The 23184-nt window shown below is 54.3% G+C and overlaps 24 non-coding genes across 24 annotated transcripts; all 24 read right to left on the reverse strand.

Moving 5' to 3' along the window:
* Positions 1-290: 290 nt before the first annotated feature.
* On the reverse strand, positions 291-454 carry LOC140992706 (U1 spliceosomal RNA). Its single transcript, XR_012178264.1, has one exon. It is a non-coding gene; the product is annotated as a U1 spliceosomal RNA (small nuclear RNA).
* Positions 455-1099: 645 nt separating this feature from the next.
* On the reverse strand, positions 1100-1263 carry LOC140992707 (U1 spliceosomal RNA). The gene has a single exon (XR_012178265.1). It is a non-coding gene; the product is annotated as a U1 spliceosomal RNA (small nuclear RNA).
* A 645-nt stretch (positions 1264-1908) lies between these two features.
* On the reverse strand, positions 1909-2072 carry LOC140992708 (U1 spliceosomal RNA). The gene has a single exon (XR_012178266.1). It is a non-coding gene; the product is annotated as a U1 spliceosomal RNA (small nuclear RNA).
* Positions 2073-2717: 645 nt separating this feature from the next.
* Positions 2718-2881, reverse strand: LOC140992710 (U1 spliceosomal RNA). The gene has a single exon (XR_012178267.1). It is a non-coding gene; the product is annotated as a U1 spliceosomal RNA (small nuclear RNA).
* A 1059-nt stretch (positions 2882-3940) lies between these two features.
* LOC140992711 (U1 spliceosomal RNA) lies at positions 3941-4104 on the reverse strand. Its single transcript, XR_012178268.1, has one exon. It is a non-coding gene; the product is annotated as a U1 spliceosomal RNA (small nuclear RNA).
* A 645-nt stretch (positions 4105-4749) lies between these two features.
* On the reverse strand, positions 4750-4913 carry LOC140992712 (U1 spliceosomal RNA). The gene has a single exon (XR_012178269.1). It is a non-coding gene; the product is annotated as a U1 spliceosomal RNA (small nuclear RNA).
* Positions 4914-5558: 645 nt separating this feature from the next.
* LOC140992713 (U1 spliceosomal RNA) lies at positions 5559-5722 on the reverse strand. Its single transcript, XR_012178270.1, has one exon. It is a non-coding gene; the product is annotated as a U1 spliceosomal RNA (small nuclear RNA).
* A 1059-nt stretch (positions 5723-6781) lies between these two features.
* LOC140992714 (U1 spliceosomal RNA) lies at positions 6782-6945 on the reverse strand. The gene has a single exon (XR_012178271.1). It is a non-coding gene; the product is annotated as a U1 spliceosomal RNA (small nuclear RNA).
* Positions 6946-7590: 645 nt separating this feature from the next.
* Positions 7591-7754, reverse strand: LOC140992715 (U1 spliceosomal RNA). Its single transcript, XR_012178272.1, has one exon. It is a non-coding gene; the product is annotated as a U1 spliceosomal RNA (small nuclear RNA).
* Positions 7755-8399: 645 nt separating this feature from the next.
* On the reverse strand, positions 8400-8563 carry LOC140992717 (U1 spliceosomal RNA). Its single transcript, XR_012178274.1, has one exon. It is a non-coding gene; the product is annotated as a U1 spliceosomal RNA (small nuclear RNA).
* Positions 8564-9208: 645 nt separating this feature from the next.
* On the reverse strand, positions 9209-9372 carry LOC140992718 (U1 spliceosomal RNA). Its single transcript, XR_012178275.1, has one exon. It is a non-coding gene; the product is annotated as a U1 spliceosomal RNA (small nuclear RNA).
* A 645-nt stretch (positions 9373-10017) lies between these two features.
* LOC140992719 (U1 spliceosomal RNA) lies at positions 10018-10181 on the reverse strand. The gene has a single exon (XR_012178276.1). It is a non-coding gene; the product is annotated as a U1 spliceosomal RNA (small nuclear RNA).
* Positions 10182-10826: 645 nt separating this feature from the next.
* On the reverse strand, positions 10827-10990 carry LOC140992721 (U1 spliceosomal RNA). Its single transcript, XR_012178277.1, has one exon. It is a non-coding gene; the product is annotated as a U1 spliceosomal RNA (small nuclear RNA).
* A 1059-nt stretch (positions 10991-12049) lies between these two features.
* On the reverse strand, positions 12050-12213 carry LOC140992722 (U1 spliceosomal RNA). Its single transcript, XR_012178278.1, has one exon. It is a non-coding gene; the product is annotated as a U1 spliceosomal RNA (small nuclear RNA).
* A 1059-nt stretch (positions 12214-13272) lies between these two features.
* LOC140992723 (U1 spliceosomal RNA) lies at positions 13273-13436 on the reverse strand. Its single transcript, XR_012178279.1, has one exon. It is a non-coding gene; the product is annotated as a U1 spliceosomal RNA (small nuclear RNA).
* A 645-nt stretch (positions 13437-14081) lies between these two features.
* On the reverse strand, positions 14082-14245 carry LOC140992724 (U1 spliceosomal RNA). The gene has a single exon (XR_012178280.1). It is a non-coding gene; the product is annotated as a U1 spliceosomal RNA (small nuclear RNA).
* A 645-nt stretch (positions 14246-14890) lies between these two features.
* Positions 14891-15054, reverse strand: LOC140992725 (U1 spliceosomal RNA). Its single transcript, XR_012178281.1, has one exon. It is a non-coding gene; the product is annotated as a U1 spliceosomal RNA (small nuclear RNA).
* Positions 15055-15699: 645 nt separating this feature from the next.
* On the reverse strand, positions 15700-15863 carry LOC140992726 (U1 spliceosomal RNA). Its single transcript, XR_012178282.1, has one exon. It is a non-coding gene; the product is annotated as a U1 spliceosomal RNA (small nuclear RNA).
* A 1059-nt stretch (positions 15864-16922) lies between these two features.
* LOC140992727 (U1 spliceosomal RNA) lies at positions 16923-17086 on the reverse strand. The gene has a single exon (XR_012178283.1). It is a non-coding gene; the product is annotated as a U1 spliceosomal RNA (small nuclear RNA).
* Positions 17087-18145: 1059 nt separating this feature from the next.
* Positions 18146-18309, reverse strand: LOC140992729 (U1 spliceosomal RNA). The gene has a single exon (XR_012178285.1). It is a non-coding gene; the product is annotated as a U1 spliceosomal RNA (small nuclear RNA).
* Positions 18310-18954: 645 nt separating this feature from the next.
* LOC140992730 (U1 spliceosomal RNA) lies at positions 18955-19118 on the reverse strand. Its single transcript, XR_012178286.1, has one exon. It is a non-coding gene; the product is annotated as a U1 spliceosomal RNA (small nuclear RNA).
* Positions 19119-20177: 1059 nt separating this feature from the next.
* LOC140992732 (U1 spliceosomal RNA) lies at positions 20178-20341 on the reverse strand. Its single transcript, XR_012178287.1, has one exon. It is a non-coding gene; the product is annotated as a U1 spliceosomal RNA (small nuclear RNA).
* Positions 20342-21400: 1059 nt separating this feature from the next.
* LOC140992733 (U1 spliceosomal RNA) lies at positions 21401-21564 on the reverse strand. The gene has a single exon (XR_012178288.1). It is a non-coding gene; the product is annotated as a U1 spliceosomal RNA (small nuclear RNA).
* Positions 21565-22623: 1059 nt separating this feature from the next.
* On the reverse strand, positions 22624-22787 carry LOC140992734 (U1 spliceosomal RNA). The gene has a single exon (XR_012178289.1). It is a non-coding gene; the product is annotated as a U1 spliceosomal RNA (small nuclear RNA).
* Positions 22788-23184: the final 397 nt, after the last annotated feature.

Genomic DNA, 23184 nt, shown 5'->3' on the forward strand with positions numbered 1-23184 from the left:
CCACATTTCTTATGCAATGCCTCGCAGAGGAGGAGACGCAACAAGGTTTGTGCCGTCTCTAGCAGGCCACGCCCACTCTGCCCTTTTACCGGGAAAACGGGTAACCCGCACGCAACGCACTGCGACACAGCAGACGCCGGTGTACTGCAACGCTGTGACTTTCAGGACGGATTGAAACGGTAACACAAGGACCCCAAAGCAGCATTCAGAGGTTGAAGGTCGGCTTTCCGAGCTGCTCGGCAGAAAGCGCGGGAGACGAGCACTCACTTGTTTTTCTTCCACATTGTCATCAGGGGAGAGCGCGGACGCAGTCCCCCACTACCACAAATTATGCAGTCGAGATTCCCACATTTGGGGAATTCGCAGGGGTCAGCACAACCGGAGTGCAATGGCTGAGCCTCGCCCTGGGTGAACCACCTTCTTGATCATGGTATCTCCCCTGCCAGGTAAGTATGAGTTGGAACAGTCTGACACAGGATGGCCTTTCCCAGGCTCAGCCCCCTGGCTGACGGTGCCTCTGGGGGGATAATAGCAGAGTTAGGTGCCTTGGGCAATTTGCTCATCCTCATTGGGCACTAAAAGTTGCTGCAAATTCAAAAACACTGGTGCGACTTGACGAGGGTGGCTGGTCCACACATTGTGCCTGTTTTGTGTCCTTTTTCCAGCGATCCATCGCTCGGCAAAATAGAAAAATAACACTCCGTCAACGGCCACTTGGCATGATGTCTCCGCCCAGTCTGAATGCAACCAGAGACAATGTGCCGCACAAAAGCCTACCAGTAGGCATTCCAGCAATGGACGCGTCCAGACCACATTTCTTATGCAATGCCTCGCAGAGGAGGAGACGCAACAAGGTTTGTGCCGTCTCTAGCAGGCCACGCCCACTCTGCCCTTTTACCGGGAAAACGGGTAACCCGCATGCAACGCACTGCGACACAGCAGACGCCGGTGTACTGCAACGCTGTGACTTTCAGGACGGATTGAAACGGTAACACAAGGACCCCAAAGCAGCATTCAGAGGTTGAAGGTCGGCTTTCCGAGCTGCTCGGCAGAAAGCGCGGGAGACGAGCACTCACTTGTTTTTCTTCCACATTGTCATCAGGGGAGAGCGCGGACGCAGTCCCCCACTACCACAAATTATGCAGTCGAGATTCCCACATTTGGGGAATTCGCAGGGGTCAGCACAACCGGAGTGCAATGGCTGAGCCTCGCCCTGGGTGAACCACCTTCTTGATCATGGTATCTCCCCTGCCAGGTAAGTATGAGTTGGAACAGTCTGACACAGGATGGCCTTTCCCAGGCTCAGCCCCCTGGCTGACGGTGCCTCTGGGGGGATAATAGCAGAGTTAGGTGCCTTGGGCAATTTGCTCATCCTCATTGGGCACTAAAAGTTGCTGCAAATTCAAAAACACTGGTGCGACTTGACGAGGGTGGCTGGTCCACACATTGTGCCTGTTTTGTGTCCTTTTTCCAGCGATCCATCGCTCGGCAAAATAGAAAAATAACACTCCGTCAACGGCCACTTGGCATGATGTCTCCGCCCAGTCTGAATGCAACCAGAGACAATGTGCCGCACAAAAGCCTACCAGTAGGCATTCCAGCAATGGACGCGTCCAGACCACATTTCTTATGCAATGCCTCGCAGAGGAGGAGACGCAACAAGGTTTGTGCCGTCTCTAGCAGGCCACGCCCACTCTGCCCTTTTACCGGGAAAACGGGTAACCCGCACGCAACGCACTGCGACACAGCAGACGCCGGTGTACTGCAACGCTGTGACTTTCAGGACGGATTGAAACGGTAACACAAGGACCCCAAAGCAGCATTCAGAGGTTGAAGGTCGGCTTTCCGAGCTGCTCGGCAGAAAGCGCGGGAGACGAGCACTCACTTGTTTTTCTTCCACATTGTCATCAGGGGAGAGCGCGGACGCAGTCCCCCACTACCACAAATTATGCAGTCGAGATTCCCACATTTGGGGAATTCGCAGGGGTCAGCACAACCGGAGTGCAATGGCTGAGCCTCGCCCTGGGTGAACCACCTTCTTGATCATGGTATCTCCCCTGCCAGGTAAGTATGAGTTGGAACAGTCTGACACAGGATGGCCTTTCCCAGGCTCAGCCCCCTGGCTGACGGTGCCTCTGGGGGGATAATAGCAGAGTTAGGTGCCTTGGGCAATTTGCTCATCCTCATTGGGCACTAAAAGTTGCTGCAAATTCAAAAACACTGGTGCGACTTGACGAGGGTGGCTGGTCCACACATTGTGCCTGTTTTGTGTCCTTTTTCCAGCGATCCATCGCTCGGCAAAATAGAAAAATAACACTCCGTCAACGGCCACTTGGCATGATGTCTCCGCCCAGTCTGAATGCAACCAGAGACAATGTGCCGCACAAAAGCCTACCAGTAGGCATTCCAGCAATGGACGCGTCCAGACCACATTTCTTATGCAATGCCTCGCAGAGGAGGAGACGCAACAAGGTTTGTGCCGTCTCTAGCAGGCCACGCCCACTCTGCCCTTTTACCGGGAAAACGGGTAACCCGCACGCAACGCACTGCGACACAGCAGACGCCGGTGTACTGCAACGCTGTGACTTTCAGGACGGATTGAAACGGTAACACAAGGACCCCAAAGCAGCATTCAGAGGTTGAAGGTCGGCTTTCCGAGCTGCTCGGCAGAAAGCGCGGGAGACGAGCACTCACTTGTTTTTCTTCCACATTGTCATCAGGGGAGAGCGCGGACGCAGTCCCCCACTACCACAAATTATGCAGTCGAGATTCCCACATTTGGGGAATTCGCAGGGGTCAGCACAACCGGAGTGCAATGGCTGAGCCTCGCCCTGGGTGAACCACCTTCTTGATCATGGTATCTCCCCTGCCAGGTAAGTATGAGTTGGAACAGTCTGACACAGGATGGCCTTTCCCAGGCTCAGCCCCCTGGCTGACGGTGCCTCTGGGGGGATAATAGCAGAGTTAGGTGCCTTGGGCAATTTGCTCATCCTCATTGGGCACTAAAAGTTGCTGCAAATTCAAAAACACTGGTGCGACTTGACGAGGGTGGCTGGTCCACACATTGTGCCTGTTTTGTGTCCTTTTTCCAGCGATCCATCGCTCGGCAAAATAGAAAAATAACACTCCGTCAACGGCCACTTGGCATGATGTCTCCGCCCAGTCTGAATGCAACCAGAGACAATGTGCCGCACAAAAGCCTACCAGTAGGCATTCCAGCAATGGACGCGTCCAGACCACATTTCTTATGCAATGCCTCGCAGAGGAGGAGACGCAACAAGGTTTGTGCCGTCTCTAGCAGGCCACGCCCACTCTGCCCTTTTACCGGGAAAACGGGTAACCCGCACGCAACGCACTGCGACACAGCAGACGCCGGTGTACTGCAACGCTGTGACTTTCAGGACGGATTGAAACGGTAACACAAGGACCCCAAAGCAGCATTCAGAGGTTGAAGGTCGGCTTTCCGAGCTGCTCGGCAGAAAGCGCGGGAGACGAGCACTCACTTGTTTTTCTTCCACATTGTCATCAGACAAATAACACTCCGTCAACGGCCACTTGGCATGATGTCTCCGCCCAGTCTGAATGCAACCAGAGACAATGTGCCGCACAAAAGCCTACCAGTAGGCATTCCAGCAATGGACGCGTCCAGACCACATTTCTTATGCAATGCCTCGCAGAGGAGGAGACGCAACAAGGTTTGTGCCGTCTCTAGCAGGCCACGCCCACTCTGCCCTTTTACCGGGAAAACGGGTAACCCGCACGCAACGCACTGCGACACAGCAGACGCCGGTGTACTGCAACGCTGTGACTTTCAGGACGGATTGAAACGGTAACACAAGGACCCCAAAGCAGCATTCAGAGGTTGAAGGTCGGCTTTCCGAGCTGCTCGGCAGAAAGCGCGGGAGACGAGCACTCACTTGTTTTTCTTCCACATTGTCATCAGGGGAGAGCGCGGACGCAGTCCCCCACTACCACAAATTATGCAGTCGAGATTCCCACATTTGGGGAATTCGCAGGGGTCAGCACAACCGGAGTGCAATGGCTGAGCCTCGCCCTGGGTGAACCACCTTCTTGATCATGGTATCTCCCCTGCCAGGTAAGTATGAGTTGGAACAGTCTGACACAGGATGGCCTTTCCCAGGCTCAGCCCCCTGGCTGACGGTGCCTCTGCGGGGATAATAGCAGAGTTAGGTGCCTTGGGCAATTTGCTCATCCTCATTGGGCACTAAAAGTTGCTGCAAATTCAAAAACACTGGTGCGACTTGACGAGGGTGGCTGGTCCACACATTGTGCCTGTTTTGTGTCCTTTTTCCAGCGATCCATCGCTCGGCAAAATAGAAAAATAACACTCCGTCAACGGCCACTTGGCATGATGTCTCCGCCCAGTCTGAATGCAACCAGAGACAATGTGCCGCACAAAAGCCTACCAGTAGGCATTCCAGCAATGGACGCGTCCAGACCACATTTCTTATGCAATGCCTCGCAGAGGAGGAGACGCAACAAGGTTTGTGCCGTCTCTAGCAGGCCACGCCCACTCTGCCCTTTTACCGGGAAAACGGGTAACCCGCACGCAACGCACTGCGACACAGCAGACGCCGGTGTACTGCAACGCTGTGACTTTCAGGACGGATTGAAACGGTAACACAAGGACCCCAAAGCAGCATTCAGAGGTTGAAGGTCGGCTTTCCGAGCTGCTCGGCAGAAAGCGCGGGAGACGAGCACTCACTTGTTTTTCTTCCACATTGTCATCAGGGGAGAGCGCGGACGCAGTCCCCCACTACCACAAATTATGCAGTCGAGATTCCCACATTTGGGGAATTCGCAGGGGTCAGCACAACCGGAGTGCAATGGCTGAGCCTCGCCCTGGGTGAACCACCTTCTTGATCATGGTATCTCCCCTGCCAGGTAAGTATGAGTTGGAACAGTCTGACACAGGATGGCCTTTCCCAGGCTCAGCCCCCTGGCTGACGGTGCCTCTGGGGGGATAATAGCAGAGTTAGGTGCCTTGGGCAATTTGCTCATCCTCATTGGGCACTAAAAGTTGCTGCAAATTCAAAAACACTGGTGCGACTTGACGAGGGTGGCTGGTCCACACATTGTGCCTGTTTTGTGTCCTTTTTCCAGCGATCCATCGCTCGGCAAAATAGAAAAATAACACTCCGTCAACGGCCACTTGGCATGATGTCTCCGCCCAGTCTGAATGCAACCAGAGACAATGTGCCGCACAAAAGCCTACCAGTAGGCATTCCAGCAATGGACGCGTCCAGACCACATTTCTTATGCAATGCCTCGCAGAGGAGGAGACGCAACAAGGTTTGTGCCGTCTCTAGCAGGCCACGCCCACTCTGCCCTTTTACCGGGAAAACGGGTAACCCGCACGCAACGCACTGCGACACAGCAGACGCCGGTGTACTGCAACGCTGTGACTTTCAGGACGGATTGAAACGGTAACACAAGGACCCCAAAGCAGCATTCAGAGGTTGAAGGTCGGCTTTCCGAGCTGCTCGGCAGAAAGCGCGGGAGACGAGCACTCACTTGTTTTTCTTCCACATTGTCATCAGGGGAGAGCGCGGACGCAGTCCCCCACTACCACAAATTATGCAGTCGAGATTCCCACATTTGGGGAATTCGCAGGGGTCAGCACAACCGGAGTGCAATGGCTGAGCCTCGCCCTGGGTGAACCACCTTCTTGATCATGGTATCTCCCCTGCCAGGTAAGTATGAGTTGGAACAGTCTGACACAGGATGGCCTTTCCCAGGCTCAGCCCCCTGGCTGACGGTGCCTCTGCGGGGATAATAGCAGAGTTAGGTGCCTTGGGCAATTTGCTCATCCTCATTGGGCACTAAAAGTTGCTGCAAATTCAAAAACACTGGTGCGACTTGACGAGGGTGGCTGGTCCACACATTGTGCCTGTTTTGTGTCCTTTTTCCAGCGATCCATCGCTCGGCAAAATAGAAAAATAACACTCCGTCAACGGCCACTTGGCATGATGTCTCCGCCCAGTCTGAATGCAACCAGAGACAATGTGCCGCACAAAAGCCTACCAGTAGGCATTCCAGCAATGGACGCGTCCAGACCACATTTCTTATGCAATGCCTCGCAGAGGAGGAGACGCAACAAGGTTTGTGCCGTCTCTAGCAGGCCACGCCCACTCTGCCCTTTTACCGGGAAAACGGGTAACCCGCACGCAACGCACTGCGACACAGCAGACGCCGGTGTACTGCAACGCTGTGACTTTCAGGACGGATTGAAACGGTAACACAAGGACCCCAAAGCAGCATTCAGAGGTTGAAGGTCGGCTTTCCGAGCTGCTCGGCAGAAAGCGCGGGAGACGAGCACTCACTTGTTTTTCTTCCACATTGTCATCAGACAAATAACACTCCGTCAACGGCCACTTGGCATGATGTCTCCGCCCAGTCTGAATGCAACCAGAGACAATGTGCCGCACAAAAGCCTACCAGTAGGCATTCCAGCAATGGACGCGTCCAGACCACATTTCTTATGCAATGCCTCGCAGAGGAGGAGACGCAACAAGGTTTGTGCCGTCTCTAGCAGGCCACGCCCACTCTGCCCTTTTACCGGGAAAACGGGTAACCCGCACGCAACGCACTGCGACACAGCAGACGCCGGTGTACTGCAACGCTGTGACTTTCAGGACGGATTGAAACGGTAACACAAGGACCCCAAAGCAGCATTCAGAGGTTGAAGGTCGGCTTTCCGAGCTGCTCGGCAGAAAGCGCGGGAGACGAGCACTCACTTGTTTTTCTTCCACATTGTCATCAGGGGAGAGCGCGGACGCAGTCCCCCACTACCACAAATTATGCAGTCGAGATTCCCACATTTGGGGAATTCGCAGGGGTCAGCACAACCGGAGTGCAATGGCTGAGCCTCGCCCTGGGTGAACCACCTTCTTGATCATGGTATCTCCCCTGCCAGGTAAGTATGAGTTGGAACAGTCTGACACAGGATGGCCTTTCCCAGGCTCAGCCCCCTGGCTGACGGTGCCTCTGCGGGGATAATAGCAGAGTTAGGTGCCTTGGGCAATTTGCTCATCCTCATTGGGCACTAAAAGTTGCTGCAAATTCAAAAACACTGGTGCGACTTGACGAGGGTGGCTGGTCCACACATTGTGCCTGTTTTGTGTCCTTTTTCCAGCGATCCATCGCTCGGCAAAATAGAAAAATAACACTCCGTCAACGGCCACTTGGCATGATGTCTCCGCCCAGTCTGAATGCAACCAGAGACAATGTGCCGCACAAAAGCCTACCAGTAGGCATTCCAGCAATGGACGCGTCCAGACCACATTTCTTATGCAATGCCTCGCAGAGGAGGAGACGCAACAAGGTTTGTGCCGTCTCTAGCAGGCCACGCCCACTCTGCCCTTTTACCGGGAAAACGGGTAACCCGCACGCAACGCACTGCGACACAGCAGACGCCGGTGTACTGCAACGCTGTGACTTTCAGGACGGATTGAAACGGTAACACAAGGACCCCAAAGCAGCATTCAGAGGTTGAAGGTCGGCTTTCCGAGCTGCTCGGCAGAAAGCGCGGGAGACGAGCACTCACTTGTTTTTCTTCCACATTGTCATCAGGGGAGAGCGCGGACGCAGTCCCCCACTACCACAAATTATGCAGTCGAGATTCCCACATTTGGGGAATTCGCAGGGGTCAGCACAACCGGAGTGCAATGGCTGAGCCTCGCCCTGGGTGAACCACCTTCTTGATCATGGTATCTCCCCTGCCAGGTAAGTATGAGTTGGAACAGTCTGACACAGGATGGCCTTTCCCAGGCTCAGCCCCCTGGCTGACGGTGCCTCTGGGGGGATAATAGCAGAGTTAGGTGCCTTGGGCAATTTGCTCATCCTCATTGGGCACTAAAAGTTGCTGCAAATTCAAAAACACTGGTGCGACTTGACGAGGGTGGCTGGTCCACACATTGTGCCTGTTTTGTGTCCTTTTTCCAGCGATCCATCGCTCGGCAAAATAGAAAAATAACACTCCGTCAACGGCCACTTGGCATGATGTCTCCGCCCAGTCTGAATGCAACCAGAGACAATGTGCCGCACAAAAGCCTACCAGTAGGCATTCCAGCAATGGACGCGTCCAGACCACATTTCTTATGCAATGCCTCGCAGAGGAGGAGACGCAACAAGGTTTGTGCCGTCTCTAGCAGGCCACGCCCACTCTGCCCTTTTACCGGGAAAACGGGTAACCCGCACGCAACGCACTGCGACACAGCAGACGCCGGTGTACTGCAACGCTGTGACTTTCAGGACGGATTGAAACGGTAACACAAGGACCCCAAAGCAGCATTCAGAGGTTGAAGGTCGGCTTTCCGAGCTGCTCGGCAGAAAGCGCGGGAGACGAGCACTCACTTGTTTTTCTTCCACATTGTCATCAGGGGAGAGCGCGGACGCAGTCCCCCACTACCACAAATTATGCAGTCGAGATTCCCACATTTGGGGAATTCGCAGGGGTCAGCACAACCGGAGTGCAATGGCTGAGCCTCGCCCTGGGTGAACCACCTTCTTGATCATGGTATCTCCCCTGCCAGGTAAGTATGAGTTGGAACAGTCTGACACAGGATGGCCTTTCCCAGGCTCAGCCCCCTGGCTGACGGTGCCTCTGCGGGGATAATAGCAGAGTTAGGTGCCTTGGGCAATTTGCTCATCCTCATTGGGCACTAAAAGTTGCTGCAAATTCAAAAACACTGGTGCGACTTGACGAGGGTGGCTGGTCCACACATTGTGCCTGTTTTGTGTCCTTTTTCCAGCGATCCATCGCTCGGCAAAATAGAAAAATAACACTCCGTCAACGGCCACTTGGCATGATGTCTCCGCCCAGTCTGAATGCAACCAGAGACAATGTGCCGCACAAAAGCCTACCAGTAGGCATTCCAGCAATGGACGCGTCCAGACCACATTTCTTATGCAATGCCTCGCAGAGGAGGAGACGCAACAAGGTTTGTGCCGTCTCTAGCAGGCCACGCCCACTCTGCCCTTTTACCGGGAAAACGGGTAACCCGCACGCAACGCACTGCGACACAGCAGACGCCGGTGTACTGCAACGCTGTGACTTTCAGGACGGATTGAAACGGTAACACAAGGACCCCAAAGCAGCATTCAGAGGCTGAAGGTCGGCTTTCCGAGCTGCTCGGCAGAAAGCGCGGGAGACGAGCACTCACTTGTTTTTCTTCCACATTGTCATCAGGGGAGAGCGCGGACGCAGTCCCCCACTACCACAAATTATGCAGTCGAGATTCCCACATTTGGGGAATTCGCAGGGGTCAGCACAACCGGAGTGCAATGGCTGAGCCTCGCCCTGGGTGAACCACCTTCTTGATCATGGTATCTCCCCTGCCAGGTAAGTATGAGTTGGAACAGTCTGACACAGGATGGCCTTTCCCAGGCTCAGCCCCCTGGCTGACGGTGCCTCTGGGGGGATAATAGCAGAGTTAGGTGCCTTGGGCAATTTGCTCATCCTCATTGGGCACTAAAAGTTGCTGCAAATTCAAAAACACTGGTGCGACTTGACGAGGGTGGCTGGTCCACACATTGTGCCTGTTTTGTGTCCTTTTTCCAGCGATCCATCGCTCGGCAAAATAGAAAAATAACACTCCGTCAACGGCCACTTGGCATGATGTCTCCGCCCAGTCTGAATGCAACCAGAGACAATGTGCCGCACAAAAGCCTACCAGTAGGCATTCCAGCAATGGACGCGTCCAGACCACATTTCTTATGCAATGCCTCGCAGAGGAGGAGACGCAACAAGGTTTGTGCCGTCTCTAGCAGGCCACGCCCACTCTGCCCTTTTACCGGGAAAACGGGTAACCCGCACGCAACGCACTGCGACACAGCAGACGCCGGTGTACTGCAACGCTGTGACTTTCAGGACGGATTGAAACGGTAACACAAGGACCCCAAAGCAGCATTCAGAGGTTGAAGGTCGGCTTTCCGAGCTGCTCGGCAGAAAGCGCGGGAGACGAGCACTCACTTGTTTTTCTTCCACATTGTCATCAGGGGAGAGCGCGGACGCAGTCCCCCACTACCACAAATTATGCAGTCGAGATTCCCACATTTGGGGAATTCGCAGGGGTCAGCACAACCGGAGTGCAATGGCTGAGCCTCGCCCTGGGTGAACCACCTTCTTGATCATGGTATCTCCCCTGCCAGGTAAGTATGAGTTGGAACAGTCTGACACAGGATGGCCTTTCCCAGGCTCAGCCCCCTGGCTGACGGTGCCTCTGCGGGGATAATAGCAGAGTTAGGTGCCTTGGGCAATTTGCTCATCCTCATTGGGCACTAAAAGTTGCTGCAAATTCAAAAACACTGGTGCGACTTGACGAGGGTGGCTGGTCCACACATTGTGCCTGTTTTGTGTCCTTTTTCCAGCGATCCATCGCTCGGCAAAATAGAAAAATAACACTCCGTCAACGGCCACTTGGCATGATGTCTCCGCCCAGTCTGAATGCAACCAGAGACAATGTGCCGCACAAAAGCCTACCAGTAGGCATTCCAGCAATGGACGCGTCCAGACCACATTTCTTATGCAATGCCTCGCAGAGGAGGAGACGCAACAAGGTTTGTGCCGTCTCTAGCAGGCCACGCCCACTCTGCCCTTTTACCGGGAAAACGGGTAACCCGCACGCAACGCACTGCGACACAGCAGACGCCGGTGTACTGCAACGCTGTGACTTTCAGGACGGATTGAAACGGTAACACAAGGACCCCAAAGCAGCATTCAGAGGCTGAAGGTCGGCTTTCCGAGCTGCTCGGCAGAAAGCGCGGGAGACGAGCACTCACTTGTTTTTCTTCCACATTGTCATCAGGGGAGAGCGCGGACGCAGTCCCCCACTACCACAAATTATGCAGTCGAGATTCCCACATTTGGGGAATTCGCAGGGGTCAGCACAACCGGAGTGCAATGGCTGAGCCTCGCCCTGGGTGAACCACCTTCTTGATCATGGTATCTCCCCTGCCAGGTAAGTATGAGTTGGAACAGTCTGACACAGGATGGCCTTTCCCAGGCTCAGCCCCCTGGCTGACGGTGCCTCTGAGGGGATAATAGCAGAGTTAGGTGCCTTGGGCAATTTGCTCATCCTCATTGGGCACTAAAAGTTGCTGCAAATTCAAAAACACTGGTGCGACTTGACGAGGGTGGCTGGTCCACACATTGTGCCTGTTTTGTGTCCTTTTTCCAGCGATCCATCGCTCGGCAAAATAGAAAAATAACACTCCGTCAACGGCCACTTGGCATGATGTCTCCGCCCAGTCTGAATGCAACCAGAGACAATGTGCCGCACAAAAGCCTACCAGTAGGCATTCCAGCAATGGACGCGTCCAGACCACATTTCTTATGCAATGCCTCGCAGAGGAGGAGACGCAACAAGGTTTGTGCCGTCTCTAGCAGGCCACGCCCACTCTGCCCTTTTACCGGGAAAACGGGTAACCCGCACGCAACGCACTGCGACACAGCAGACGCCGGTGTACTGCAACGCTGTGACTTTCAGGACGGATTGAAACGGTAACACAAGGACCCCAAAGCAGCATTCAGAGGTTGAAGGTCGGCTTTCCGAGCTGCTCGGCAGAAAGCGCGGGAGACGAGCACTCACTTGTTTTTCTTCCACATTGTCATCAGACAAATAACACTCCGTCAACGGCCACTTGGCATGATGTCTCCGCCCAGTCTGAATGCAACCAGAGACAATGTGCCGCACAAAAGCCTACCAGTAGGCATTCCAGCAATGGACGCGTCCAGACCACATTTCTTATGCAATGCCTCGCAGAGGAGGAGACGCAACAAGGTTTGTGCCGTCTCTAGCAGGCCACGCCCACTCTGCCCTTTTACCGGGAAAACGGGTAACCCGCACGCAACGCACTGCGACACAGCAGACGCCGGTGTACTGCAACGCTGTGACTTTCAGGACGGATTGAAACGGTAACACAAGGACCCCAAAGCAGCATTCAGAGGTTGAAGGTCGGCTTTCCGAGCTGCTCGGCAGAAAGCGCGGGAGACGAGCACTCACTTGTTTTTCTTCCACATTGTCATCAGGGGAGAGCGCGGACGCAGTCCCCCACTACCACAAATTATGCAGTCGAGATTCCCACATTTGGGGAATTCGCAGGGGTCAGCACAACCGGAGTGCAATGGCTGAGCCTCGCCCTGGGTGAACCACCTTCTTGATCATGGTATCTCCCCTGCCAGGTAAGTATGAGTTGGAACAGTCTGACACAGGATGGCCTTTCCCAGGCTCAGCCCCCTGGCTGACGGTGCCTCTGTGGGGATAATAGCAGAGTTAGGTGCCTTGGGCAATTTGCTCATCCTCATTGGGCACTAAAAGTTGCTGCAAATTCAAAACCACTGGTGCGACTTGACGAGGGTGGCTGGTCCACACATTGTGCCTGTTTTGTGTCCTTTTTCCAGCGATCCATCGCTCGGCAAAATAGAAAAATAACACTCCGTCAACGGCCACTTGGCATGATGTCTCCGCCCAGTCTGAATGCAACCAGAGACGATGTGCCGCACAAAAGCCTACCAGTAGGCATTCCAGCAATGGACGCGTCCAGACCACATTTCTTATGCAATGCCTCGCAGAGGAGGAGACGCAACAAGGTTTGTGCCGTCTCTAGCAGGCCACGCCCACTCTGCCCTTTTACCGGGAAAACGGGTAACCCGCACGCAACGCACTCCGACACAGCAGACGCCGGTGTACTGCAACGCTGTGACTTTCAGGACGGATTGAAACGGTAACACAAGGACCCCAAAGCAGCATTCAGAGGTTGAAGGTCGGCTTTCCGAGCTGCTCGGCAGAAAGCGCGGGAGACGAGCACTCACTTGTTTTTCTTCCACATTGTCATCAGACAAATAACACTCCGTCAACGGCCACTTGGCATGATGTCTCCGCCCAGTCTGAATGCAACCAGAGACAATGTGCCGCACAAAAGCCTACCAGTAGGCATTCCAGCAATGGACGCGTCCAGACCACATTTCTTATGCAATGCCTCGCAGAGGAGGAGACGCAACAAGGTTTGTGCCGTCTCTAGCAGGCCACGCCCACTCTGCCCTTTTACCGGGAAAACGGGTAACCCGCACGCAACGCACTGCGACACAGCAGACGCCGGTGTACTGCAACGCTGTGACTTTCAGGACGGATTGAAACGGTAACACAAGGACCCCAAAGCAGCATTCAGAGGTTGAAGGTCGGCTTTCCGAGCTGCTCGGCAGAAAGCGCGGGAGACGAGCACTCACTTGTTTTTCTTCCACATTGTCATCAGGGGAGAGCGCGGACGCAGTCCCCCACTACCACAAATTATGCAGTCGAGATTCCCACATTTGGGGAATTCGCAGGGGTCAGCACAACCGGAGTGCAATGGCTGAGCCTCGCCCTGGGTGAACCACCTTCTTGATCATGGTATCTCCCCTGCCAGGTAAGTATGAGTTGGAACAGTCTGACACAGGATGGCCTTTCCCAGGCTCAGCCCCCTGGCTGACGGTGCCTCTGTGGGGATAATAGCAGAGTTAGGTGCCTTGGGCAATTTGCTCATCCTCATTGGGCACTAAAAGTTGCTGCAAATTCAAAACCACTGGTGCGACTTGACGAGGGTGGCTGGTCCACACATTGTGCCTGTTTTGTGTCCTTTTTCCAGCGATCCATCGCTCGGCAAAATAGAAAAATAACACTCCGTCAACGGCCACTTGGCATGATGTCTCCGCCCAGTCTGAATGCAACCAGAGACGATGTGCCGCACAAAAGCCTACCAGTAGGCATTCCAGCAATGGACGCGTCCAGACCACATTTCTTATGCAATGCCTCGCAGAGGAGGAGACGCAACAAGGTTTGTGCCGTCTCTAGCAGGCCACGCCCACTCTGCCCTTTTACCGGGAAAACGGGTAACCCGCACGCAACGCACTGCGACACAGCAGACGCCGGTGTACTGCAACGCTGTGACTTTCAGGACGGATTGAAACGGTAACACAAGGACCCCAAAGCAGCATTCAGAGGTTGAAGGTCGGCTTTCCGAGCTGCTCGGCAGAAAGCGCGGGAGACGAGCACTCACTTGTTTTTCTTCCACATTGTCATCAGGGGAGAGCGCGGACGCAGTCCCCCACTACCACAAATTATGCAGTCGAGATTCCCACATTTGGGGAATTCGCAGGGGTCAGCACAACCGGAGTGCAATGGCTGAGCCTCGCCCTGGGTGAACCACCTTCTTGATCATGGTATCTCCCCTGCCAGGTAAGTATGAGTTGGAACAGTCTGACACAGGATGGCCTTTCCCAGGCTCAGCCCCCTGGCTGACGGTGCCTCTGGGGGGATAATAGCAGAGTTAGGTGCCTTGGGCAATTTGCTCATCCTCATTGGGCACTAAAAGTTGCTGCAAATTCAAAAACACTGGTGCGACTTGACGAGGGTGGCTGGTCCACACATTGTGCCTGTTTTGTGTCCTTTTTCCAGCGATCCATCGCTCGGCAAAATAGAAAAATAACACTCCGTCAACGGCCACTTGGCATGATGTCTCCGCCCAGTCTGAATGCAACCAGAGACAATGTGCCGCACAAAAGCCTACCAGTAGGCATTCCAGCAATGGACGCGTCCAGACCACATTTCTTATGCAATGCCTCGCAGAGGAGGAGACGCAACAAGGTTTGTGCCGTCTCTAGCAGGCCACGCCCACTCTGCCCTTTTACCGGGAAAACGGGTAACCCGCACGCAACGCACTGCGACACAGCAGACGCCGGTGTACTGCAACGCTGTGACTTTCAGGACGGATTGAAACGGTAACACAAGGACCCCAAAGCAGCATTCAGAGGTTGAAGGTCGGCTTTCCGAGCTGCTCGGCAGAAAGCGCGGGAGACGAGCACTCACTTGTTTTTCTTCCACATTGTCATCAGGGGAGAGCGCGGACGCAGTCCCCCACTACCACAAATTATGCAGTCGAGATTCCCACATTTGGGGAATTCGCAGGGGTCAGCACAACCGGAGTGCAATGGCTGAGCCTCGCCCTGGGTGAACCACCTTCTTGATCATGGTATCTCCCCTGCCAGGTAAGTATGAGTTGGAACAGTCTGACACAGGATGGCCTTTCCCAGGCTCAGCCCCCTGGCTGACGGTGCCTCTGGGGGGATAATAGCAGAGTTAGGTGCCTTGGGCAATTTGCTCATCCTCATTGGGCACTAAAAGTTGCTGCAAATTCAAAAACACTGGTGCGACTTGACGAGGGTGGCTGGTCCACACATTGTGCCTGTTTTGTGTCCTTTTTCCAGCGATCCATCGCTCGGCAAAATAGAAAAATAACACTCCGTCAACGGCCACTTGGCATGATGTCTCCGCCCAGTCTGAATGCAACCAGAGACAATGTGCCGCACAAAAGCCTACCAGTAGGCATTCCAGCAATGGACGCGTCCAGACCACATTTCTTATGCAATGCCTCGCAGAGGAGGAGACGCAACAAGGTTTGTGCCGTCTCTAGCAGGCCACGCCCACTCTGCCCTTTTACCGGGAAAACGGGTAACCCGCACGCAACGCACTGCGACACAGCAGACGCCGGTGTACTGCAACGCTGTGACTTTCAGGACGGATTGAAACGGTAACACAAGGACCCCAAAGCAGCATTCAGAGGTTGAAGGTCGGCTTTCCGAGCTGCTCGGCAGAAAGCGCGGGAGACGAGCACTCACTTGTTTTTCTTCCACATTGTCATCAGGGGAGAGCGCGGACGCAGTCCCCCACTACCACAAATTATGCAGTCGAGATTCCCACATTTGGGGAATTCGCAGGGGTCAGCACAACCGGAGTGCAATGGCTGAGCCTCGCCCTGGGTGAACCACCTTCTTGATCATGGTATCTCCCCTGCCAGGTAAGTATGAGTTGGAACAGTCTGACACAGGATGGCCTTTCCCAGGCTCAGCCCCCTGGCTGACGGTGCCTCTGCGGGGATAATAGCAGAGTTAGGTGCCTTGGGCAATTTGCTCATCCTCATTGGGCACTAAAAGTTGCTGCAAATTCAAAAACACTGGTGCGACTTGACGAGGGTGGCTGGTCCACACATTGTGCCTGTTTTGTGTCCTTTTTCCAGCGATCCATCGCTCGGCAAAATAGAAAAATAACACTCCGTCAACGGCCACTTGGCATGATGTCTCCGCCCAGTCTGAATGCAACCAGAGACAATGTGCCGCACAAAAGCCTACCAGTAGGCATTCCAGCAATGGACGCGTCCAGACCACATTTCTTATGCAATGCCTCGCAGAGGAGGAGACGCAACAAGGTTTGTGCCGTCTCTAGCAGGCCACGCCCACTCTGCCCTTTTACCGGGAAAACGGGTAACCCGCACGCAACGCACTGCGACACAGCAGACGCCGGTGTACTGCAACGCTGTGACTTTCAGGACGGATTGAAACGGTAACACAAGGACCCCAAAGCAGCATTCAGAGGTTGAAGGTCGGCTTTCCGAGCTGCTCGGCAGAAAGCGCGGGAGACGAGCACTCACTTGTTTTTCTTCCACATTGTCATCAGACAAATAACACTCCGTCAACGGCCACTTGGCATGATGTCTCCGCCCAGTCTGAATGCAACCAGAGACAATGTGCCGCACAAAAGCCTACCAGTAGGCATTCCAGCAATGGACGCGTCCAGACCACATTTCTTATGCAATGCCTCGCAGAGGAGGAGACGCAACAAGGTTTGTGCCGTCTCTAGCAGGCCACGCCCACTCTGCCCTTTTACCGGGAAAACGGGTAACCCGCACGCAACGCACTGCGACACAGCAGACGCCGGTGTACTGCAACGCTGTGACTTTCAGGACGGATTGAAACGGTAACACAAGGACCCCAAAGCAGCATTCAGAGGTTGAAGGTCGGCTTTCCGAGCTGCTCGGCAGAAAGCGCGGGAGACGAGCACTCACTTGTTTTTCTTCCACATTGTCATCAGGGGAGAGCGCGGACGCAGTCCCCCACTACCACAAATTATGCAGTCGAGATTCCCACATTTGGGGAATTCGCAGGGGTCAGCACAACCGGAGTGCAATGGCTGAGCCTCGCCCTGGGTGAACCACCTTCTTGATCATGGTATCTCCCCTGCCAGGTAAGTATGAGTTGGAACAGTCTGACACAGGATGGCCTTTCCCAGGCTCAGCCCCCTGGCTGACGGTGCCTCTGCGGGGATAATAGCAGAGTTAGGTGCCTTGGGCAATTTGCTCATCCTCATTGGGCACTAAAAGTTGCTGCAAATTCAAAAACACTGGTGCGACTTGACGAGGGTGGCTGGTCCACACATTGTGCCTGTTTTGTGTCCTTTTTCCAGCGATCCATCGCTCGGCAAAATAGAAAAATAACACTCCGTCAACGGCCACTTGGCATGATGTCTCCGCCCAGTCTGAATGCAACCAGAGACAATGTGCCGCACAAAAGCCTACCAGTAGGCATTCCAGCAATGGACGCGTCCAGACCACATTTCTTATGCAATGCCTCGCAGAGGAGGAGACGCAACAAGGTTTGTGCCGTCTCTAGCAGGCCACGCCCACTCTGCCCTTTTACCGGGAAAACGGGTAACCCGCACGCAACGCACTGCGACACAGCAGACGCCGGTGTACTGCAACGCTGTGACTTTCAGGACGGATTGAAACGGTAACACAAGGACCCCAAAGCAGCATTCAGAGGTTGAAGGTCGGCTTTCCGAGCTGCTCGGCAGAAAGCGCGGGAGACGAGCACTCACTTGTTTTTCTTCCACATTGTCATCAGACAAATAACACTCCGTCAACGGCCACTTGGCATGATGTCTCCGCCCAGTCTGAATGCAACCAGAGACAATGTGCCGCACAAAAGCCTACCAGTAGGCATTCCAGCAATGGACGCGTCCAGACCACATTTCTTATGCAATGCCTCGCAGAGGAGGAGACGCAACAAGGTTTGTGCCGTCTCTAGCAGGCCACGCCCACTCTGCCCTTTTACCGGGAAAACGGGTAACCCGCACGCAACGCACTGCGACACAGCAGACGCCGGTGTACTGCAACGCTGTGACTTTCAGGACGGATTGAAACGGTAACACAAGGACCCCAAAGCAGCATTCAGAGGTTGAAGGTCGGCTTTCCGAGCTGCTCGGCAGAAAGCGCGGGAGACGAGCACTCACTTGTTTTTCTTCCACATTGTCATCAGGGGAGAGCGCGGACGCAGTCCCCCACTACCACAAATTATGCAGTCGAGATTCCCACATTTGGGGAATTCGCAGGGGTCAGCACAACCGGAGTGCAATGGCTGAGCCTCGCCCTGGGTGAACCACCTTCTTGATCATGGTATCTCCCCTGCCAGGTAAGTATGAGTTGGAACAGTCTGACACAGGATGGCCTTTCCCAGGCTCAGCCCCCTGGCTGACGGTGCCTCTGGGGGGATAATAGCAGAGTTAGGTGCCTTGGGCAATTTGCTCATCCTCATTGGGCACTAAAAGTTGCTGCAAATTCAAAAACACTGGTGCGACTTGACGAGGGTGGCTGGTCCACACATTGTGCCTGTTTTGTGTCCTTTTTCCAGCGATCCATCGCTCGGCAAAATAGAAAAATAACACTCCGTCAACGGCCACTTGGCATGATGTCTCCGCCCAGTCTGAATGCAACCAGAGACAATGTGCCGCACAAAAGCCTACCAGTAGGCATTCCAGCAATGGACGCGTCCAGACCACATTTCTTATGCAATGCCTCGCAGAGGAGGAGACGCAACAAGGTTTGTGCCGTCTCTAGCAGGCCACGCCCACTCTGCCCTTTTACCGGGAAAACGGGTAACCCGCACGCAACGCACTGCGACACAGCAGACGCCGGTGTACTGCAACGCTGTGACTTTCAGGACGGATTGAAACGGTAACACAAGGACCCCAAAGCAGCATTCAGAGGTTGAAGGTCGGCTTTCCGAGCTGCTCGGCAGAAAGCGCGGGAGACGAGCACTCACTTGTTTTTCTTCCACATTGTCATCAGGGGAGAGCGCGGACGCAGTCCCCCACTACCACAAATTATGCAGTCGAGATTCCCACATTTGGGGAATTCGCAGGGGTCAGCACAACCGGAGTGCAATGGCTGAGCCTCGCCCTGGGTGAACCACCTTCTTGATCATGGTATCTCCCCTGCCAGGTAAGTATGAGTTGGAACAGTCTGACACAGGATGGCCTTTCCCAGGCTCAGCCCCCTGGCTGACGGTGCCTCTGGGGGGATAATAGCAGAGTTAGGTGCCTTGGGCAATTTGCTCATCCTCATTGGGCACTAAAAGTTGCTGCAAATTCAAAAACACTGGTGCGACTTGACGAGGGTGGCTGGTCCACACATTGTGCCTGTTTTGTGTCCTTTTTCCAGCGATCCATCGCTCGGCAAAATAGAAAAATAACACTCCGTCAACGGCCACTTGGCATGATGTCTCCGCCCAGTCTGAATGCAACCAGAGACAATGTGCCGCACAAAAGCCTACCAGTAGGCATTCCAGCAATGGACGCGTCCAGACCACATTTCTTATGCAATGCCTCGCAGAGGAGGAGACGCAACAAGGTTTGTGCCGTCTCTAGCAGGCCACGCCCACTCTGCCCTTTTACCGGGAAAACGGGTAACCCGCACGCAACGCACTGCGACACAGCAGACGCCGGTGTACTGCAACGCTGTGACTTTCAGGACGGATTGAAACGGTAACACAAGGACCCCAAAGCAGCATTCAGAGGTTGAAGGTCGGCTTTCCGAGCTGCTCGGCAGAAAGCGCGGGAGACGAGCACTCACTTGTTTTTCTTCCACATTGTCATCAGACAAATAACACTCCGTCAACGGCCACTTGGCATGATGTCTCCGCCCAGTCTGAATGCAACCAGAGACAATGTGCCGCACAAAAGCCTACCAGTAGGCATTCCAGCAATGGACGCGTCCAGACCACATTTCTTATGCAATGCCTCGCAGAGGAGGAGACGCAACAAGGTTTGTGCCGTCTCTAGCAGGCCACGCCCACTCTGCCCTTTTACCGGGAAAACGGGTAACCCGCACGCAACGCACTGCGACACAGCAGACGCCGGTGTACTGCAACGCTGTGACTTTCAGGACGGATTGAAACGGTAACACAAGGACCCCAAAGCAGCATTCAGAGGTTGAAGGTCGGCTTTCCGAGCTGCTCGGCAGAAAGCGCGGGAGACGAGCACTCACTTGTTTTTCTTCCACATTGTCATCAGGGGAGAGCGCGGACGCAGTCCCCCACTACCACAAATTATGCAGTCGAGATTCCCACATTTGGGGAATTCGCAGGGGTCAGCACAACCGGAGTGCAATGGCTGAGCCTCGCCCTGGGTGAACCACCTTCTTGATCATGGTATCTCCCCTGCCAGGTAAGTATGAGTTGGAACAGTCTGACACAGGATGGCCTTTCCCAGGCTCAGCCCCCTGGCTGACGGTGCCTCTGGGGGGATAATAGCAGAGTTAGGTGCCTTGGGCAATTTGCTCATCCTCATTGGGCACTAAAAGTTGCTGCAAATTCAAAAACACTGGTGCGACTTGACGAGGGTGGCTGGTCCACACATTGTGCCTGTTTTGTGTCCTTTTTCCAGCGATCCATCGCTCGGCAAAATAGAAAAATAACACTCCGTCAACGGCCACTTGGCATGATGTCTCCGCCCAGTCTGAATGCAACCAGAGACAATGTGCCGCACAAAAGCCTACCAGTAGGCATTCCAGCAATGGACGCGTCCAGACCACATTTCTTATGCAATGCCTCGCAGAGGAGGAGACGCAACAAGGTTTGTGCCGTCTCTAGCAGGCCACGCCCACTCTGCCCTTTTACCGGGAAAACGGGTAACCCGCACGCAACGCACTGCGACACAGCAGACGCCGGTGTACTGCAACGCTGTGACTTTCAGGACGGATTGAAACGGTAACACAAGGACCCCAAAGCAGCATTCAGAGGTTGAAGGTCGGCTTTCCGAGCTGCTCGGCAGAAAGCGCGGGAGACGAGCACTCACTTGTTTTTCTTCCACATTGTCATCAGACAAATAACACTCCGTCAACGGCCACTTGGCATGATGTCTCCGCCCAGTCTGAATGCAACCAGAGACAATGTGCCGCACAAAAGCCTACCAGTAGGCATTCCAGCAATGGACGCGTCCAGACCACATTTCTTATGCAATGCCTCGCAGAGGAGGAGACGCAACAAGGTTTGTGCCGTCTCTAGCAGGCCACGCCCACTCTGCCCTTTTACCGGGAAAACGGGTAACCCGCACGCAACGCACTGCGACACAGCAGACGCCGGTGTACTGCAACGCTGTGACTTTCAGGACGGATTGAAACGGTAACACAAGGACCCCAAAGCAGCATTCAGAGGTTGAAGGTCGGCTTTCCGAGCTGCTCGGCAGAAAGCGCGGGAGACGAGCACTCACTTGTTTTTCTTCCACATTGTCATCAGGGGAGAGCGCGGACGCAGTCCCCCACTACCACAAATTATGCAGTCGAGATTCCCACATTTGGGGAATTCGCAGGGGTCAGCACAACCGGAGTGCAATGGCTGAGCCTCGCCCTGGGTGAACCACCTTCTTGATCATGGTATCTCCCCTGCCAGGTAAGTATGAGTTGGAACAGTCTGACACAGGATGGCCTTTCCCAGGCTCAGCCCCCTGGCTGACGGTGCCTCTGCGGGGATAATAGCAGAGTTAGGTGCCTTGGGCAATTTGCTCATCCTCATTGGGCACTAAAAGTTGCTGCAAATTCAAAAACACTGGTGCGACTTGACGAGGGTGGCTGGTCCACACATTGTGCCTGTTTTGTGTCCTTTTTCCAGCGATCCATCGCTCGGCAAAATAGAAAAATAACACTCCGTCAACGGCCACTTGGCATGATGTCTCCGCCCAGTCTGAATGCAACCAGAGACAATGTGCCGCACAAAAGCCTACCAGTAGGCATTCCAGCAATGGACGCGTCCAGACCACATTTCTTATGCAATGCCTCGCAGAGGAGGAGACGCAACAAGGTTTGTGCCGTCTCTAGCAGGCCACGCCCACTCTGCCCTTTTACCGGGAAAACGGGTAACCCGCACGCAACGCACTGCGACACAGCAGACGCCGGTGTACTGCAACGCTGTGACTTTCAGGACGGATTGAAACGGTAACACAAGGACCCCAAAGCAGCATTCAGAGGTTGAAGGTCGGCTTTCCGAGCTGCTCGGCAGAAAGCGCGGGAGACGAGCACTCACTTGTTTTTCTTCCACATTGTCATCAGACAAATAACACTCCGTCAACGGCCACTTGGCATGATGTCTCCGCCCAGTCTGAATGCAACCAGAGACAATGTGCCGCACAAAAGCCTACCAGTAGGCATTCCAGCAATGGACGCGTCCAGACCACATTTCTTATGCAATGCCTCGCAGAGGAGGAGACGCAACAAGGTTTGTGCCGTCTCTAGCAGGCCACGCCCACTCTGCCCTTTTACCGGGAAAACGGGTAACCCGCATGCAACGCACTGCGACACAGCAGACGCCGGTGTACTGCAACGCTGTGACTTTCAGGACGGATTGAAACGGTAACACAAGGACCCCAAAGCAGCATTCAGAGGTTGAAGGTCGGCTTTCCGAGCTGCTCGGCAGAAAGCGCGGGAGACGAGCACTCACTTGTTTTTCTTCCACATTGTCATCAGGGGAGAGCGCGGACGCAGTCCCCCACTACCACAAATTATGCAGTCGAGATTCCCACATTTGGGGAATTCGCAGGGGTCAGCACAACCGGAGTGCAATGGCTGAGCCTCGCCCTGGGTGAACCACCTTCTTGATCATGGTATCTCCCCTGCCAGGTAAGTATGAGTTGGAACAGTCTGACACAGGATGGCCTTTCCCAGGCTCAGCCCCCTGGCTGACGGTGCCTCTGGGGGGATAATAGCAGAGTTAGGTGCCTTGGGCAATTTGCTCATCCTCATTGGGCACTAAAAGTTGCTGCAAATTCAAAAACACTGGTGCGACTTGACGAGGGTGGCTGGTCCACACATTGTGCCTGTTTTGTGTCCTTTTTCCAGCGATCCATCGCTCGGCAAAATAGAAAAATAACACTCCGTCAACGGCCACTTGGCATGATGTCTCCGCCCAGTCTGAATGCAACCAGAGACAATGTGCCGCACAAAAGCCTACCAGTAGGCATTCCAGCAATGGACGCGTCCAGACCACATTTCTTATGCAATGCCTCGCAGAGGAGGAGACGCAAC

The sequence above is a fragment of the Pagrus major genome, chromosome 24 (assembly GCF_040436345.1).
Source record: "Pagrus major chromosome 24, Pma_NU_1.0".
Taxonomy (NCBI): Eukaryota; Metazoa; Chordata; class Actinopteri; order Spariformes; family Sparidae; genus Pagrus; species Pagrus major.